This window comes from Astatotilapia calliptera, chromosome 18 (genome assembly GCF_964374335.1).
Source record: "Astatotilapia calliptera chromosome 18, fAstCal68.1, whole genome shotgun sequence".
Classification (NCBI taxonomy): domain Eukaryota; kingdom Metazoa; phylum Chordata; class Actinopteri; order Cichliformes; family Cichlidae; genus Astatotilapia; species Astatotilapia calliptera.
Genome location: NC_137439.1, coordinates 33,072,088 through 33,091,120, shown reverse-complemented (window position 1 = coordinate 33,091,120; position 19,033 = coordinate 33,072,088). Strand labels below are relative to the sequence as shown.

At 39.6% G+C, this 19,033-nt stretch overlaps 1 protein-coding gene and 1 long non-coding RNA gene across 7 annotated transcripts in view; one reads left to right on the top strand and one right to left on the bottom strand.

Moving 5' to 3' along the window:
- Positions 1-19,033, bottom strand: part of astn1 (astrotactin 1) — a 476,318-nt gene that overhangs the window by 399,369 nt on the left and 57,916 nt on the right. The window lies entirely within an intron of this gene.
- LOC145422037 (uncharacterized) lies at positions 12,485-18,989 on the top strand. The gene is made up of 3 exons (XR_013903413.1): positions 12,485-15,079; positions 15,193-15,600; positions 15,689-18,989. It is a non-coding gene; the product is annotated as an uncharacterized LOC145422037 (long non-coding RNA).

Below are 19,033 nucleotides of genomic sequence, written 5' to 3'. Positions count from 1 at the left end.
CATTTTATCAAGGCATCTCAGCTTGGCTGAGCATACAAGTCCATGTCAATCCTATCTTTACCTCTCGAGATAAGTTATGTGTCAGTGTTTTTAAACAAGTCAGAAAGTCACCCTCAAAAAATAAATAAATAAGTAGAAATAATCACCGGAGCTGGCGGAGTGAATGAAGCCTTTGGGATAGGCTGAACTATATTTTTCTCCGGAAAATAGTGTTTCACGTTTCCCTGCAGACAGACTCACAAGGAGAAAACTGCTTTGTGGCAAGCTGAGTAGAAAAGTACCCATAAATCCACCAAAATGACACCAGGGCTAAACAATCTTCGCTCTGAAACAATCTTGCCTTGGTAAGAAATTGGAGGTGGGGGAGCACTTTGCCTACAACATCACGATCGTCTTCTTCTTCTTCTCATTCTGATCTGCTACCTCTAAATCTGTTTTGCTGCTTAGTCTAAATCAGACATATGACTAATTCACTCAGTAGTAATCAGCAGCCTTGTAATAATCTGTGCTGTGGCGCACATACACTATGGACCTACCATGTCTAAACATATTAAGCAAACAAGCTAATCACATGCAAAGCTCTATCCCACGACAAATTGCCAACAAGCTTGTATTTGGTGTTTACCTTCTGTTTTGTTCAAATGGACTTGGCCAGAAGCGTGGCAGTCACAAAAGCTGCATGGTGGGAAACTACTACAATCATACCTTACTCACAGATGCCACCCATTGTGTCAAAGTCACACACTCAACATGCGTAACCATGCTTAGAATCCAAAGAAAAAGCACCTATTTTGTCAAGAGAGCAGGAAAAAAATGGTTTATCAAATATAATGAAAGGATTAAATGAATGTACTGATTTGTGTTAGGTTGTGATCAACTTTTTAAAATTAACTACATGTGTTTAAAAAAAAAAGAAGAAGGAAAGAAAAAACAGTCTTTCTTCTTTAAAGGGTCAACCCATTGAGTTTACACATTAACCTGTTTAATTGTTATGAAATGTTCTCATTTTACAGTGTAAATTTCCTCTGAAAACTCACGCTACCTTGGTGTCCAAAGGCTATGTCATATAAGTAGTAGATATGAATAACATCGTTATTCTCTATAGGAGCCAGTTTTGCGTTGTTTTTGCAATTTTAGCCAGCAGGTGGCACTTCATGTAGCAATAAGGAAAGTCTATTCTATCGACAGTATCTAATCTACTATGCTGTGCAAATTTGGCCCTTAGACATGGTTTGATAAAGTTAGTCTTATGCAAATGCTCTCCCTTTTTTCTGTCTGCAGGTAGACAGATTTACGTGTAACCAGTGATTACCGTAATTCATCCACAAAACAAGCTGCTGATGAATTATGCAAATGCTACATCTGTTTCCCTACAAATTAATCTCTGAAGGAAAATGGCTTTGTCACTGCTTGATAAAATCCATCTTTAGATGACAGCAATGGCCAGATGCCAATGGAAGAAAAAATGTGATACATTTGATAAGTTCTTCTAGCAGACTTGTGGATAGTGAAGAATGATACTGGGCCATCTGCACCACAATATTCTGCTTCTACTCTACCATATACTGTTTTTGCTTTGTAAGTCTTGAGCAAGACTTTCCAGCAAAGTGTTTTTGAAGCAAGGATACTCCAGCCTTTCTGAAAGTTTTTCTGTATGACTATTTTCAGAGGAATACTTTAGTTTATTAAGCCACTTAATACTAACCTATGAATCATTCACAAAAAAAGGCACCAAACTCAAGGGATGTCTATGCATAACAGACAGCTTGAAAAGAACCATTTTAAGTCCTATCTTTATCCACTTTGTTACCAGCAGCCAGAAAATCTAAAGTGCCAGAAACAACACAGTTTGACGGGTATAAAATTGTTTTCTTTTGGGATTTTTTGTGCTAACAAGGTGACTCCCAAAGAGCTTAAAAACCTATCTTGGCATGGTGAAGCTGTGTCATGACAAGATTTGAAGAAACTGGACAATTGGAGAACAAAAGAAAAATAAAAAAAATAGCGTAAGACCAAAAAGTTATCTAGAGCAGTTGAAGAACATCGAAAGTCATGCCTTAAAAAGCAGGGGGGGAAATCCAGACATGACCTGACGTGGGATCTCAGACATGCATCTGGTCTATCAGTTGACTTATCTACAGTTCGCCAAAGCATCATAAAATAGTCGTAGTGGAAGGTTCGCTTTCAACAATTCATTCTCAAAGAGGGGAAACAGGCAGAAAAGGCGGAGGTACACCAAATTACACAAGTCTGAAAATCAGTGGTAACAGGTCTTATGTCAGAAATGAATCCAAATTTGAAATTTTTGGTTCAAATCATGCTGGATCAACAGTGAGTGTCTGCATTATGGTTTGATACTAACTTTACAGCCACCTCACTGCATTTTAGCTAGTGGTGTTGGGGATCTGGTCAAAACTGATCTGAAAACTGATTTGTAAATACAAAAGAGTACTGTCAGATTTCGAGCCACCACGCAATACCATTAGCAACAGCCTCACTTTCAGCATGACAATGATCATAAGCACACCATTCATGCAAGAAAAGCACACCTGGACAGAAGAACATACAATGTAACACTATCAGCCATGGATTGGCCCAAACCTCAGCATTACTGAATCTGTGTGGGATCATCTTCACACAGAATGGCAGCCAAAATTCAATGAAGAGCTTTGGAATCTTCTTCAAGAAGTCCGGATAACTATGCCTGAAGACCACTTAAAGAAATTAGAAGAAGGCTGTCTACGAGAGTTCAAGCTGTGTTGACGATTAAAAGCGGTCATACCAAATATCGACTTTCAAGCTTATTAGAATTGTACCAACTAGTTTTTTTTGCTTTATATAGTATATTTTCATTTATGTTTGCACATTTTTCTAAAAATTGTTGCACTTATGTCTCATTTCCTGGTTCACAATGTTTGTGCAGTACTGTATGATGATTTTCAAACACAGCACTGTCAATACTTTTACAAAAAGCACTTTTTAAAAATTATTAATTCAGTTCCTTTTGCTGTTTCTCTGGTTTTGTTTTGACCAAAACAAAGCTCTTACAATTAGCACAAATTAATGCTGTTGGTATATTTAAAGAGACTAAGTTGCGTTCATGCACAATACAGCTCTAATTTTCATCTATTTACTCACAATGAGCCCCAGGCTTGCAGTGTCAAAGCTGTCCTACCTTTACAACCACTTCCCTCTGAGTTCAGTGAAGTATGAAAAGCTGTATGTAAGTATTTTTGGAGACTATCATAAACACCTCCTGAGATGTTTATGATAGTCTTCGAGGATATGACCTTGCTGCTAGTTCAGACTTCTCCTCTAATGAGTATGATGGCCTCTGGTTTTAGAAATTCTGATGCACTATCTGCCAACTCTTGGTCATAGTGTTAATTAGTTTTGATTACTTTTAAATAAAAGTCAGACAACATAAGATTATTTAAAATCCTAACATGCTTTTCCTGTTTTTAGCACCCTGAATAACATCCCCAAAATAAAAGCATAGGATAGAAGCTGCTTCTTATTTCTATACCACCGTCTACTTACCAACATTTTCTGTGTATCAACACTAAGCAAAGGACCTTCAAAATGGGTTCATCTAAAATTCTGTATAATGGCATAATTTGTAATCTTTTCATCATAAGTCAGTTTTCAAATCAGCTAAAGGTACCCTGATATGCATTTACCAAACTGACCCTGTGCTTTATTCATCCCCAGCATTAATATTCCTTTGAACTAAATGTCAGGTTCATCTGTAAGGGGTCCAACCCTCAGCAAGGGGCCAAGGAGAATGTTAATTATTATGGGAGCAAATTGACTTTCAAGTTCAGAGGTTGCTTTAATTAAGCAAAAGCAACTTGATCTGCAGAAGCACAAACTGCCCTAAGACTCACCGCATGGCTCCTGGAACACCTGAGAGCACGACATTTGATTGTGACCGTTGCACAGTTTGTGTTGGTGTGTGCAGAAAAAAATGAAAGCAAAATCAAGCTCTTTGATTTTTTGTGTACATATATTTCAGACAGAGATTAAGCATCGACACCTTTCAGATATTCCTGTGTTAAAACGTTTTACTGCGAGAGTTTCAGCTTACTGGAATTATTGATGACGAAAACTCCTAAAAAACTCTTTGCAAAAAGGGAGTTTCTTTCTGGGGAAACCAGTGACTTTATGTCGATCAGATGGAATGAGCTTTGAAATAGCTAACCCTTTTGGATGGTAGTGGATGAAGTGGATGAAGTATCTTCAGCATAGCCTTTCATACGTATTTTTTCTTTGGCATTTCTAGAGGTAATTATTCTGAGCAGCAGAACGAACAGAGAAACCCAAAACTGCACTCATAACTTTTCAGCAACACAGCTGACAACTCTGCATCACTGCTAACACCGGAGAAGCTGGCGCAAGAGCAAAGAAAAATGATACTTGGCAAGCTCACATCATTCACATTTGGCTCAAAGCACCACTGTGCCTAAATGTAGCCCAACATTTAGACACAAATAAAGTGTCTACTTTATTTCACACTTTATTTGTGTCTAAATGTCTAAGCCAGGTGGCAGAGCACCTGGTGGCTGTGGCTCAGGTGGTAGAGCCGATCAGCTACCTGAAACATGACCAACCTTCCAAGTTATTGAGAAAAAATGTGTCTTGTATTCTATATCATAACTTTGAATTTTGATTTAGTCTAAATTTAAACTATTTATGTCATACTTTGACATAAACAGGGCATGATCTCTTGCCTCACCTACAGGCATTCTCAAAATGTATTTTTTATTTTCATGATTGTTTTCACCCGTGTAACGCTGATCTACCACACCAAGTAAGATGTGCAAAGACGTCCCTGAGACAATCCAACACATAACAGCAGGGTGCAGAATATATAGGACCATCTGTACTGAGTATGGTCTGGAAGTCCTGAAGTCAGATGGGGATACAACCATGGGGTGGTTGAGAATGACCAAATTAAGATTCTGTGTGACTTCCAGATAAAGACAGACAAGTTGGTAGGGAACGACATCTGAGATCTCTGCCCAGAAGAGCGTGTAGCACATGGGAATTATATGTGTGTGTGTGTGTGTGTGTGTGTGTGTGTGTGTGTGTGTGTGTGTGTGTGTGTGTGTGTGTGTGTGTGTGTGTGTGTGTGTGATTCACAGCAGAATGACTAGACTCCTCAGACCCAGATATCCTTCAAAGAAAACCAGTTTTTGCCCCTTGTTTCTGCAGTCCTATTGTTTTGGTCATTACAAGAACTTTCATACTCAGTTCTCTCCCCAACAACATACTGGGCCTATAAAAGCCTTCTTCAGACCTCCATCCTATGTTAACTTTGCCTCTTTATCTTACACCAGATACATCCAACAGACATGTGGAACTCTCAGTGACACATTCTGGCTTACCCCAAGGGTCAAGACTAATTTGGGAACTGCAGAAAAGATGTGTGGTGTCCCTCTGTGGGTTTAGCAGATTGTGAAAGAAGATGTGAGCAAAGAGAAGACAGAGCATAACTGCTGTTAAATGATGCTTTAATTCCCTCATTCTGCAAACAAAATATTTGCTGTGCTTTGAGTGTTTGAAGCTGAAGGTATCTCAAAGGTAATTTTAGGCTGGCACATGTTCAATTACAATACATCTGCAAATGCTAATTGCAGATTGGTTAACAGTGCTAATCAGCAAAGTCATTATGATAAACAAAACAGAAGACACGTGAAATACTAATACGGAGAGCTGTCTGATGAAAGAAAAAAATCAAAATGGGAGTCATTTCATGGTATTCCTAGATCCTATTGCAACAAGAGAATTTCAGCTTCCTCTGACTAAATTAGGTGGTATAAGCACACTGCTGGGGTTTAGCTACCTTGGTGTCCAAAGGCTATGTCATATAAGTAGTAGATATGAATTTTCTAAATTTAATCTGATTCTGCAATTTCATCATTCAACTGCAGTTTGCTGTAGGTTTATTGTCAAATAATGAGGTTTCCATATATATTTGGACACTGACACAAGTTGTTTTTTAACCCCTTTACTGAAACATATTCCAATTAAAGTTATATGAGGAAAACATCTAAAAAAACGCCAGGACAGTTTTGGATAAACATTCTTTGGACAGATGAAACTAAGATCAATCTCTACCAGAATGATGGCAAGAAAAAAGTATGGATATGATCCAAAGCACACCACATCATCTGTAAAACATGGCGGAGGTAGTGTGATGGTTTGTGTGTGCATGGCTGCCAGTGGCACCGGGATGCTAGCATTTATTGGTAATGTGACACAAGACAGAAGCTGCCAAATGAGTTGTTCAGAGACATACTGTCTGCTCAAATCTAGCTAAAGAAACTCAGGAGTTTAACAAAGCAAAGAAGTGAAACATTCTTTATGTCGTTCTGACTCCAGCTTGTCAGGTGTCCAGTGAACCAGCGGTCACCTGACTCAAACAGTCCTCATTTATGTGCTCTAAAACCCAAACATTACGGCTAACAGGTGGATCTTCACGTTTCAGTGCAGCTAATCAAACAACGGGGAGCCACCTATTGCTAAAGAGACAGACAGTGAAAGTGGATCGTATATCCTTGATTTCTTATAGGGCTGGGTATCATCACAGATTTCTAGAATCGATTCAATTCTGATTAAGTTACTGTGTTCGGGGCTCGCAAAATTTCAAAATCCCTGGTAGCCCTTCGGGCAGGGACTCTTCAGTTTTTGGTAGCCCAAAATAAATTTAAGTAGCCTGAATAAAAAAGAGAGCAATTTTTTGATTGATGTTTTGTTTCCTGTTTTGTTTCCGTTACAATATTATACATTAAAGTATAATATTGTAACGGAAACAAAACATTAATGAAAAAATTGTTGAAACACAAATTACAACATTGTATAAAAATTACAATCATCAACTCAAATCCGCTAGAGTGGGATTTTCACGGCACATTCTGCACCACATCTCTGTGCGTTCATCATTTGTTTGAAGCCAGCTCACCTCCTGCAACCACTTTTCCAAGAATACGTGCTTCTTTTGTGGTTCGGACTCCTGACATTTCTTTGGAGGTGAAGGAAGACCAAAGTAATTGCTTAAAGGAGCTTCTTCGACATCTTTAAGAGTTCTAAATAAATGTCAGTCCTCCTCCAGAAAATCTTATGTACGCAAACACGCGTTGCAACTTCTTATCTTGTGCGCGTTTTTTATTTTGACAGTGAATGCGCACCTGCGGACCACTTATGTGCAGCCCTGGTTATTTAGCTCGTCATATTGCAGCCACAGAAATTCTTTTGTCCATGAAACCATAAAGCTGCACTTTCTTTTTGCCTTATAGTCTGATTTGTCATAACTTTTCCGTTTTGTGGTAAACTTTTCTTTGGCTGTCACTTCTTCACCCTGACCTGTCTTATTTGGCTCAGCAGAACTGAAATATATATCCTGCTGCTTTTACACACACACACACACACACACACACACACACACACACACACACACACACACACACACACACACACACACACACACACACACAACGCTCAGCGATTCTCTGCGCGATCAACCTCTCACATGTTTAAGCTGCGGGAGATTTCACTTGTCATGTTTGCGTAGTAAGCTAACGATTGATAAGACGATGTCAGAGGAATTGGTGCGCAAATTATCATCACTCACAGATCAGTGCTGTCGCTCTCTATACACAGTTCGCGCGATTGCAAAGTGAAAGCAAAAAACAAGCGCAAATTCAAACGTGATTTCAATATGTCACATATTGACAGTGGCTCACCGATGCCAATGACATAATTACCCAGCTACATTTCCGAAAGAATGCAAAAGCATTGACATATATTTTTCCTTCCTACAATAGGCCGACGGGCAGGGCAGAGATAGATTTTGGTAGCCCGACTGGAAAAATCGCTAGCCCCGGGACGTCGGGCTAGCGATTTTGAGAGCCCTGGTGTTGTGTTGTGATGTATCATGTTGTACGTAGTAGAGATGGCACGATACCACTTTTTTATGTCCGATACCGATACCGATATCATAAATTTGGATATCTGCCGATACCGATATGAATCCGATATAGTGTTTTTTAATCAACAAAACTGTTTTTTAAAATATCTTGCTGCATTTTGCAAGTCTGCAAGTTCATACTCAAGTTTAAAACAACAACTACACTAAAGCTATTCTGTTATACCTGTATACAAAAAAAATATTTCATAGTTCAGCAATACTGATCAATCTAATAAACTTAGACCTACACCATCCTCCCTATTCTGGTATTTTAAAGAGTACTTAGCGTAAATATTAAGCAACCTAACTAATAGGGTTCCAACTCCCAGCAACAACAAAAATAAATAAATAAAAAATAGGGAACCACCCCTCACGCTCCACCTCATGATGCTTAATCAACGTAATCAACCTTAATTTGATGCAGTGTGAAAAAAAATGCACAGAAATCAATTATTTTTCAAGAAATATTAAATAGATTCAACATCTTTCTTCAACAAAATTGCAGACTGCACAGATGGTACCTTCCCAAAGGAAAAAGTACTATAGCTTACTAGGGTATATATATTAGACTTAATAGTTACTATATACAGTAATTGACTTCTATTCATTTTACATCAAATTAAAACTTTGGGTGTCAGATAATTATTTATTAAAAGCTAGACATTTTAAATGAGAATAAGAAAGAAAAGTATATCTTTGTGCCCCCTTTTCCCAGTTAATGCCCTATCGGCCCCCCTGGCTAAACTTTGCTAGATCCGCCCCTGCACAGTTACCAGCCGTCAGCTACGTAGAAAAAGATCCTGGTGTAGAAAGTAATATTAAATAAATTGTAACAACAGCTTATCAAGCTTAAACGTGCTGCTGTTGTTCAGCCGCTGGTTTGCTCTTTCTGGCGCAAAGTGGACCAAAAACAAACAAGAGAGACTCACGACAGAAAAGCCGATCAGCTGATCATTAGCAGTTTCACGATTGAAGTAGCAGCCGGAGAGCGAGAGGCAGTCGCTCGTTAAGCTTAACGTGGGAATGCTTTACAAACATTCAGAGATGGACTTACACACTTGCTTTACTTCTCTCGGGGATAACTTTGTCGGAGATGAAATGCCAGGTTGCTAGCGAAGCTCCAAATGCTATCCAGACCACCGACAGGTCCCGCATGCCACAGCTGCTCTATCACGTGATGCATACTGCTCCGACGTTCTGAGGCGAGTTACGGCGTGTTGCAAGTTTTGTGAGGTGCTTTCGTGATATTTAATGGATCGGATTACATTTTTTATTTTTCTCCGATATCCGATCCAGTAATTTAGGTCAGTATCGGACCGATACCGATACGTAATATCGGATCGGTCCATCTCTAGTACGTAGTGCTGACGTGGGACAGTTTTCCAATTTCATTGTACTAGTGTACTATGTATGACTCTGCAATGACAAGAAAGAGTTATCTCATCTTATGAGGTCCCGATTCGATTCAATCCGCAATTCGATTCATTTCGATTTAATTTTGACTCAGACAGTTAGAAATATTATAATTCTGGTCATTTTTCAGTACTGACACTTGTGAGACTTCATCAGAGGTGTAAACATCACAGCAGCCTTTGTGTCAAAGTAACTGAGGATAAAATACAGAAAAACATGAAGGAGATTTTTTTGGCCTGGTTTTTTATAGCAGATAACCTTAAAAATATTCTGCAGTAGAACAAAAACTGAAGAAAACCATGAATCAACATATGAACATTACCTAGTGCTGCTGAAGTGAAGCAGAGCAAAGTTACGGAGGTTTTATTAGACACACAGCTAAGCGTTTTGCAATTTGGCATAATTTTAAAAAGTTTAAATTTCTTCAGTATTGAACAGCAGAAATGAGGCTTTCTTGTCGGAAGTCATTTAAAAACAAACAAACAAAGAAAACAGCGGCTGACTCAACACAACGGTAGACTGGTGTGTAAGAAACAAGCGAATGATGCAGAAAACAGAGATTTGAGCGAGGAAGCTCTTCTTGAAGTACATTGAGAGAGAAAGACAGCTGGGCAGGAAGTGTGATTTTATCGTGGTGGAAGCAAAACTCAATTCATGACGATGTTTATGTGAAGAGAAATGTGAACTGTAGTTTTGATCTTCTTTCGCTGCTGGTTCAGTCAATTTTGGTTGGAGAGTGACAAAACCTGCAGCTTCAGGATCTGTGAGCTGTCGGCTTTCAGCCCCGACGGCGTCTCTGTCAACGTGCCGTCAGGTGAGAAAGGCGACATCTCACAGATTTTGATGCGTCGGGTCCGCGCTTTGTGTTTATGTCTTTGTGTAGAATCCGTTTACCTGCTCTCATTTACTGTTTTAGCTGTTTGGTGGTTGTTGAAATAGTTTTGTGAGGTTTAACCTGAGATTCTGGCATTTCTGGCAAAAAAACATTAATATATTAAAAAATCGGTTCAGGGTTTAATGAATCCATATCAATATATTCAAGTTAAAATTGATTTTAATCGGAAAATCAATTATCAAAACCCACCCCTAATTTCTTAACATAAAACTCATTGTTGCAGACGAGGCCAGCACAGAAGTGATCCCCTTAAACTGATTTTTAGTGTCCTCATATTCCCCTGAGTTACTGTTTCTGAAACTAGTTAGCTAACATAAACTAATATAAGTCTATTAGCTGCAATCAACCAACCACATAGTGTCACATTCCATACTGACAGAAGACGGCACTAAACATGTTTTTAAAACTTTAACTTAAGCTCTTATTTAAACCCAGTTTCACAGACAGAGTTACATCCGTCAGCTTTTGAAAGCAGGGCTCGATGATGTCCATTAGCCTTCATATGTTTAGTGTTTCATGTCCTGTTTCAGTACCCCAGTTGAGATGATGGATATTTTAAGATCAAATCTGATCTTAAGTCTCTTTTATAATAGAGGCCTTGGGTTGTTTTTTTTTTTGGACAACACAAGAGTCGTTTTACTCGTTAGATCTAAACCTAATACAAATGCTCATGATGACATGTGCCAGTTCTGTTTTGTCAGGCGTCCCAATAGCCTGAAGTTAAAGGCTTGAAGTCACCCTCAAGGAAACTTGATTTAGAAAAAGAAAGCCAACATTGATTAAAGTATTCCTGACATAACAGAAGACTGCATGTCACCAGTTTAGACCAATCAAGATCAGGGCACTCATTCGAAATGGTGTGAAATTTCCCATTGTGAGAGAATCACACTGTGTCCCACGATGTCAAACCCCAGAACCCTAATTTACTTTTCTGTTTTTAATAGCAGAGTAAGATGAAATAATAACCCTCAGAGTGATGAAATGTCAAGTCCAATTATGCTTATGACAAAAGAGCCATGACTCGTCTACTTTCATGAAATGAAACTTCATGAAACCATAAGCAAAGCACTGGAGACCACTTTATTTGGGATTTTTACATGTTTTCTACAATGAGGACATGTTGCTACATGGTTTTTATTAATAACCCTTAGAAATCACAAAATATCCCATGAATCAGTGGAAATACTGGTTTCATATACAACTGTGTAACAAAGAATATTAACAATACTCAATCCAGATAGTTATTTAGTTTCTAAATGACAAGATTCTGTAGTATGCTGGAGATATTAGGGTATTGTGGCTACAACTGTAGCTGCCTCCACCAGTGTATGAATGTGAGAGTGAATGAATAGTGGTATTGTAAAGCGCTTTGGGTGCCTTGAAAAGCGCTATATAAATCCAATCCATTATTATTATTATTATTAAATTGTAGTTGCTTTATTATTTAAAAATTGAGCAGTTCACTTGCCCCAGGATGAAACCATTTAGATCACAAACCAGATGACATGCCAAAGCCTCTGCAAAGCCAACTGTATAACAGAGTTATATGGTACAGTGCAAAAGTCTTAAGCCACCCTGCTCTCTCTCTCTCTCTCTCTCTCTGTCTCTTTTTGTAGAATTGTATAACTATGATTATTCAATGCAGCTTAAATTCTTAAGCTTTCTTGCAATTTCTTGTAATCTATGTAAATATGGCTTCAGGAATAGTTTTCCAGGCTTCCTAAAGGACATTCAAAAGCTCTTCTTTGGATGTTGGCTGGCTTTTTCTCCATTCTCTGTCAAGGTGACCTCACACGCTTTTAATAATGTTGAGGTCAAAGATCTGGTGAGGCCAATCCAGCAACAACAGTGTTCCATTCTGTGTTTTTCAAGTATGCTTTTACTACACTGTGCACATGTTTACTACACACGTTATTATTGGGATCACTGTCATGCTGAAATATGAAGCTGCTGCCAATCAGCTCCTTTGCAGGTGGCCTTGCACGGTGGCTTCAAATTTAATGTTACTTTTCTGCATTCACAAATCTGTCAATTTTGACAAGATCCCCAGGACCACTAGCTGGAATGCAACCTCCCAACCATCCCCAAATCTCTACCATGTTTTACAAATGGCTGTATACACTCACTTATGTACCTCTCTCCTTTCCTCTTCTATACATTTTGTTGACTCAGTCATGAGATCTGTTGCTATTGAATGTCCAAAGAAAAACTTTGGAGCACCCTCACAAAATGTGGAAAAGTATTGCACAAGACCATCTAACAAAACAAAACCAAAAAAAAAAAGGATAAATAAATAAATTCTGGTTCCTTGAAAGTAAAATACAAAGAAATGAGAGGTGGCTCAAGACTTTTGCACAGTACTTTTAAAGTACAAAATCCCATTTTCATTCTGTTAGCTAAAAACTGGCATTCTAAAATGACATCCACAGCCTATTCTGCACTGAGATTCAATCTAGTTATATTTCGCCTATATTTGCACCATGGACACGCAAAGAAGACAGAAATGCCTACAGCAAAATGTTTTAACATGGCAACGTGTCCTATGAATTTGTGCTAAGGACCTCAGGATTATGTAACTCTGTCCATTTACTCATAACCATCAGGAGTGAGAGTGATGTATTACACTGTAATAAGACATGCCACATATGATGAAGTCATATTATTAAAGAGCACTGAGAGCTTCACAACTTCACATTGTGTCCTTGATGTTTTGTTTTTTTCCAGAACTGCCTCCCTAGTTCACAAGTCCTTCACTCGGGCGAGTGACAGGAAACCAAGCTCGATTCCCTCTCAGCAACATAACTCAGTCTACCCTCATCTTGTTGAATTAAAGGAGAGCTAATCTTAATTGATGCTAATGGAAGTCAATGACAACCATGAGGAACAAGTGCTAATGTGCTTGAGCAATTAACCTAATATTTACTGGCTGTGACTCTTGGGAGGTGCTAGCTTATGTCTGTCTGCTCACTCCTTTTGCTCTCACATGATGTGCAACTGCTCAGAGTCACAGATAGGAGGGAAAAAGGTAGACTATTAGGGAATAATTAGAATTAGGGCGTTAAAGCTGAGTTAAGGAAAAGGAGTGATACAAGAAAGAGCAATTAGACTGATCAAGTCAATTTATCTATAGTTAAGATGCTAGTAGACTTATTCAGGAATAAAATATTCAGGAGTAGATATAGTGACACGTAGCACAGAGCAGGCATCAAAGACAAGTATGAAGTCAGAAACAAAATGGAAGGAGGAGGTATGGATGGAGATTGGTTGTAAAGCGGCTTGCAGATGTGGGTTAAACCAGCTAATACAAGGTCCTCTAGAAGCTAACAGGATATGTTGGTATCAGCTGATCTGGGCTAATCTGCAGAGATTGACTGAACTTGACTTTGCGACTTACGTGAGATTATGGTATACTCAGTACGTGTACTTATGAATTCAGATCTGCACATCATGGTCAACAAAGGTCACAGATGTATACTGTGCTCGTGAGATAACTTTTACTTTGTCAAATCTTGCTGACTGCAGCCATTAGAAGGTGACACACTGCCATCAAGGGATGCACATGCCAGTATCAACCCTCAGACTGCAGCATAGAGGTGATAGTGTTCAAGACAAAATGATTCCCCACATTATCAACCTGATCAACCTATCTCTAATAATGGGCTATGTACCACAGGCCTGCAAGCTGGCAGTAGTTAAACTGTTGCTTAAAAAGCATCTCTAGACCCGGCGGTCTTAGCTAATTTTAAGCCAATCTTCAACTTTCCTTTCATCTCAAGAATTCTTCAAAGAGTAGTTTCAGTCAGGTTTCAGAGATCATCACAGCACAGAAACAGCTTTAGTGAATGTTACAAATGATCTTCTTATGGCCTCTGACTGGACTCATCTCTGTGCTTGTCCTGCTAGACCTCAGTGCAGCGTTCGATACTGTTGACCATAAGCAGTATGTAGGAATGCTTTCTTTCATTTGCGCCAAATCTCTAAAATTAGAAATATCCTGTCCTCAGAGTGACGCTGTAAAACTAGTTCATGTATTTATTACTTCTAGGCTGGACTATTGTAATTCATTATTATCAGGATGTCCTAAAAACTCCCTAAAAAGCCTTAAACCTTAATCTAAAATGCTGCAGCAAGAGTCCTGACAGGGACTAGAAAGAGAGAGCATATTTCTCCTGTTTTGGCTTCCTGTTAAATCCAGAATTCAAAATCCTGCTCCTCACATACAAGGTCTTAAATAATCAGGCCCCATCTTATCTTAATGACCTTGTAGTACCATATCACCCTATTAGAGCACTTCGCTCTCACACTGCAGGCTTACTTGTTGTTCCTAGAGTATTTCAAAGTAGAATGGGAGGCAGAGCCTTCAGTTTTCAGGCCCCTCTTCTGTGGAGTCAGTTTCCAGTTTGGATTCAGGAGACAGACACTATCTCTACTTTCAAGATTAGGCTTAAAACTTTCCTTTTTGCTAAAGCATATAGTTAGGGCTGGACCAGGTGACCCTGAATCCTCCCTTAGTTATACTGCAATAGGCTGCCGGGGATTCCCATGATGCATTGAGTATTTCTTCTTCAGTCGCCTTTGTCATTCACTATGTGTTCATAGACCTTTCTGCATTGAATCATACTTGTTATTTATCTCTGGCTCTCTTCCACAGCACGTCTTTTATCCTGTCTTCCTTCTCTTACCCCAACCCCCACTCATGGCAGATGGCCCCGCCCCTCCCTGAGCCTGGTTCTGCTGGAGGTTTCTTCCTGTTAAAAGGGAGTTTTTCCTTCCCACTGTCGCCATAGTGCTGCTCATAGGGGGTATGTGTTATTGTTGGATCTACCTTACAGTACAAAACACCTTGAGGCAACTGTTGTTGTGATTTGGTGCTGTATAAATAGAATTGAACTGAATTGAATTATCACACCAGCAGCAGATGCTTAGATTCAATAAGGTAGGTTTAATCTACAGATACATGCTCATGAAGCAAAATTCTGAGCTAACCATCTTAAAGTGCCACTGTCACGGACCCAGTTCCAGGGATTCGGGGTCCGTGAGCAGTCTGGACTACTATTGTAGTTATTATCATTATTATTGTGGTTATTGTTATTATGGTTGTGTCTGCTGTCCTGTTTTCCGTGTTGGTGTACTGTCAGGTGTTTATGGGTGTGTGAGGGTGCGGTCGTGGCAGACACTTTTAGGCCTGGTGGGTGTGGCCCTGCCAGCTGACCGGTTCCACCCAGGAATCCACACACACCTGGCGCCGATCAAGCCTCGTCAGAGGAGCTTCAAAACAGTGTGGCTGAGAGCTCCTCGACGCTGGATCGTTGAGTGACTTCCCGTTAGTCTTAGTTTATCGTGCAAGGTTAGTGCAAGTCTGCCGTTAGGTTTTGTACTCACGACTGCCTTTTGTATGCGTGTTTCCTCAGGAGGAATTGTGGCGACCAGGAGGCAGCACACGGACAGTACACAGGGAACGGAGACAGAGCACGGAGCACGGGATAAAGGAGAAGACACGGAACGGGAGTTGGGATCGCACGGGGGCTTTATTATTGTTGGGATTGTCACCACTGTAAATAAACGCACTGCCTTCAGCGCCAAGTCCTGCATTTTGGGTCCTCATTTCTCACATCCCCACGGTCTGCCAGCCAGACCGTGACAGCCACAGGACGAGGTTACGACTGTTTACAGTGTTTGCTCCCACATCTGTCTTATTGTAGACTCTAGAATAGGTTGCTACCTGTTTTAGAGCCTGTTACTTAACTTTCTGCCATCTGGTTCAGGTTTCAGTAATATCACCTGCTTTGACCAGATTCTGTGTAGGCTGAAAGTGTACATGCAGGTTTAAATTAAACTCTACTTTCCAGTCAGAAGATCAAAGGGATCAAACTGCCTAGCAGTGAGTAAGTAAGTAAGTCAATAAGATGTTGACAGAAACACAATTTGTAAGAAATTTATTCTTGAGTTGAGCTTCCTTACTTGTATGTAAACTCTGGGCTCCTGCTTTGCTAGTTATTCTGGTACACATTTGTCTCTTTACTGCCAGTAATTATGCACTGGTTAACAAAACACACATATACACTGTGATGGCCACAACATGAAGCTATTTTATTGTTGATTTATAGTGAAGCTTTGACATGTTTGTGTTGGAATGGACGGCTTGAGCCTCTGCTCTAAGCGTCTCTTACTGGCGCAAGCGGGTTTATATTGGACTATATTGAGAACCCAGAGTGTTTTATAAGGATGCGGAAAGGTACCTTTTGCGTCACCGTGAGACACCCTCGGGCCTGGACAAATTGTCAGTATGTTACGCGTTGGGAATGATAATGCTCTGTTAATTTTGGCTGTAGGTACTGAACCTGAACAACTAGGAAGGCATGTTGTGGATTTCTTGTTAGACTAAATCTCTCTATTATCTTTTTTCCAGGTCTGTAGATGGCCTCAGGGTCCGTGCTTGAGTTTCTCTCCTTCACCTCTGTGGAGGTTCCAAGGATAGGCCTGACTCTTTTCTCTAATCCTAAGGCAGGATCTCACTGTTCCTTTTCAGCAAAAGAGTTGTGTCCTCCTCGTCAGAAAGAGACTAGACTGACAGAAATGTAACCTATAGGTGAAAGACTACAAGAACTGAGTGACCAGACTCAACACTATTCTTGATATTAAGCATGCTACTTAAATTGTTTCTGCTTTATCATGCGACTCTCTTAAATGAATTCCCACATGAGAACAGTACTGGTTTCAAAAGATTTCCCCCAATATCCCGCAACTAAACCAATCAAGTGACTCTCATTGTGTGTATGAGTGAATTGCTCTCTCTGTTTTTCTGCTGTCAGTGTTTTCCTGCGATGAGAAAATTACAGCCCTCCATTAAAGGTTTTAGCCAGCACCAAATAAGATCACCAGAGCGAAAATAATAAGCAGCAAGAATAAAACATAGCTATTCAAATTCCCACACATTATTATATGTTGAATATTCAAAACATATTTGAAGGAATCTGCTAAGCAAGAATTACATAAACTTAGATATGAAGTATTTGACTTCCAGCTGTTAGCTCTTCTCTCACTAAGATGCATTGTTTCGACATGATCGGAATGATCTGTGATAAAGCTAGCATGTACAGGATCTCTGGTACTGTTTAAATTCATGCTGTGCTGGTGGCTTCAAGAGATTTAAGCAGGACTTGGAGACGCTCTCTCAGCCTGTCTTAGCCTGCTTAACTACATTCTCCCCTGGGATCTCAAACTCAGTACTAAATGTCCTTTTATTATATTAATAATAAAACAACACTGTGCTTTATCATTTAGAATTCATGCTTAATCCATTAAAGTCTTAGTCACAAATAGTTAGAAAATGAATGTGTTTCTGGAGAACTGTATTTGTGTCATATTGTGTGTGTATGTTGATATGGTCACTGTGTGGTCAGTGTATGATCACCACCCAAAGTCCCATTCTGAGCTAGAAAAACCCTGACTCTTCAAGTAGCTTGACAACTGGAATACCCAAACCAGCATTTTCTCCAGTATATGTACCCATAAGTACTGTAAATGAACTCTTATGGAGATCTTACTTCGAAGAGCATTTCTGACCTGCTACAGGTCAAAATCTTGCTCAAGAAATAATTTCTCCTTTTATAGTGATAAGGGCTAAAAACTCCCTTCAGCACTGAACAATGCTATTAGAATTCGAGTCCATGACCACAAATGCCTCAGACTTTCCCTCTTTTTGAGCTATACAGGTTTGTGTTCCTCATGAAGTCGTTGGGCCTTAGTTTCTTTATAACACTGAGGCTATTTACAGAGCGATGTTTATCTGCATCCAACACAAGCAACTCTGTCACCCCGCTTTTCTGGATCACACACGTCAAACTCTTATTTTTCAAGACTTCTTCAGAAAGGCTGTAGCATTAGAAAATGTGCAACTCTTATCTGAGGGCTTTATGCAAAATACACGGGGGATTGTTACAACTTAAAAAAGATGGAGCATTTATAGTTGATATCAAAATGATTATTAATTATTTCTTGAACATTTTTTTTTCTTGAACGTTTTAAACAGTAATAAAAACACCAAATAACTATTGGCTATGGAAAGATAAAGTGAATGAGTGGCTTCACACGTCCTTCATGTGCTGCAGTCAGTACTTCTCTGTTGCAGCCAGTTGGGTTGCCAGTGGATGTTAGCATGTTTGTTGTTAGTCCCTGCAATTGAAGCTGTTTGCCCTGTTTATTAAGAGACTATCATGTACAGATAAACTCAGGAACATTCAGCTGGAGGTGCTGCTTACTCTCCTCTTACACAATTTTTCAGTTGAAAAGACTTCTGACTTAGAAATAAGGCCAAAGTCAAAACTGGTCTGGCCTTCCAGAGTTGAAGAGCCCTGCAAGCTGCTAAAGACTTCCAAGTTTGGTCCTGTTTGCTTTAGACTTAGATTTTTTGAGGTATGGCCTGGGAACGCCTTGGTATTCCCCCGGATAAGCTGGAAGAGGTGGCTGGGGAGAGGGAGGTCTGGGCCTCTTTCCTTAGGCTGCTGCCCCCGCGACCCGGCCTCGGATAAAGCGGATGAAGATGGATGGGTGGATGGATGTTTGAAGTATCAGCATGCACCTTAAGTTCAAGTTTTGGTCAGGTTTTTATGTTGTTCTCTAACAAATATCTCTCTTTCTTTCTCTAATCTAGTCTTGTGGGTCCTGTATTACAAAAAAGCATGTTTTATAGTACAAAATGAAACCCCAAACAGTTACCTTACTCACTAATTGTGTGTGAGGTATGTGGTTGCACT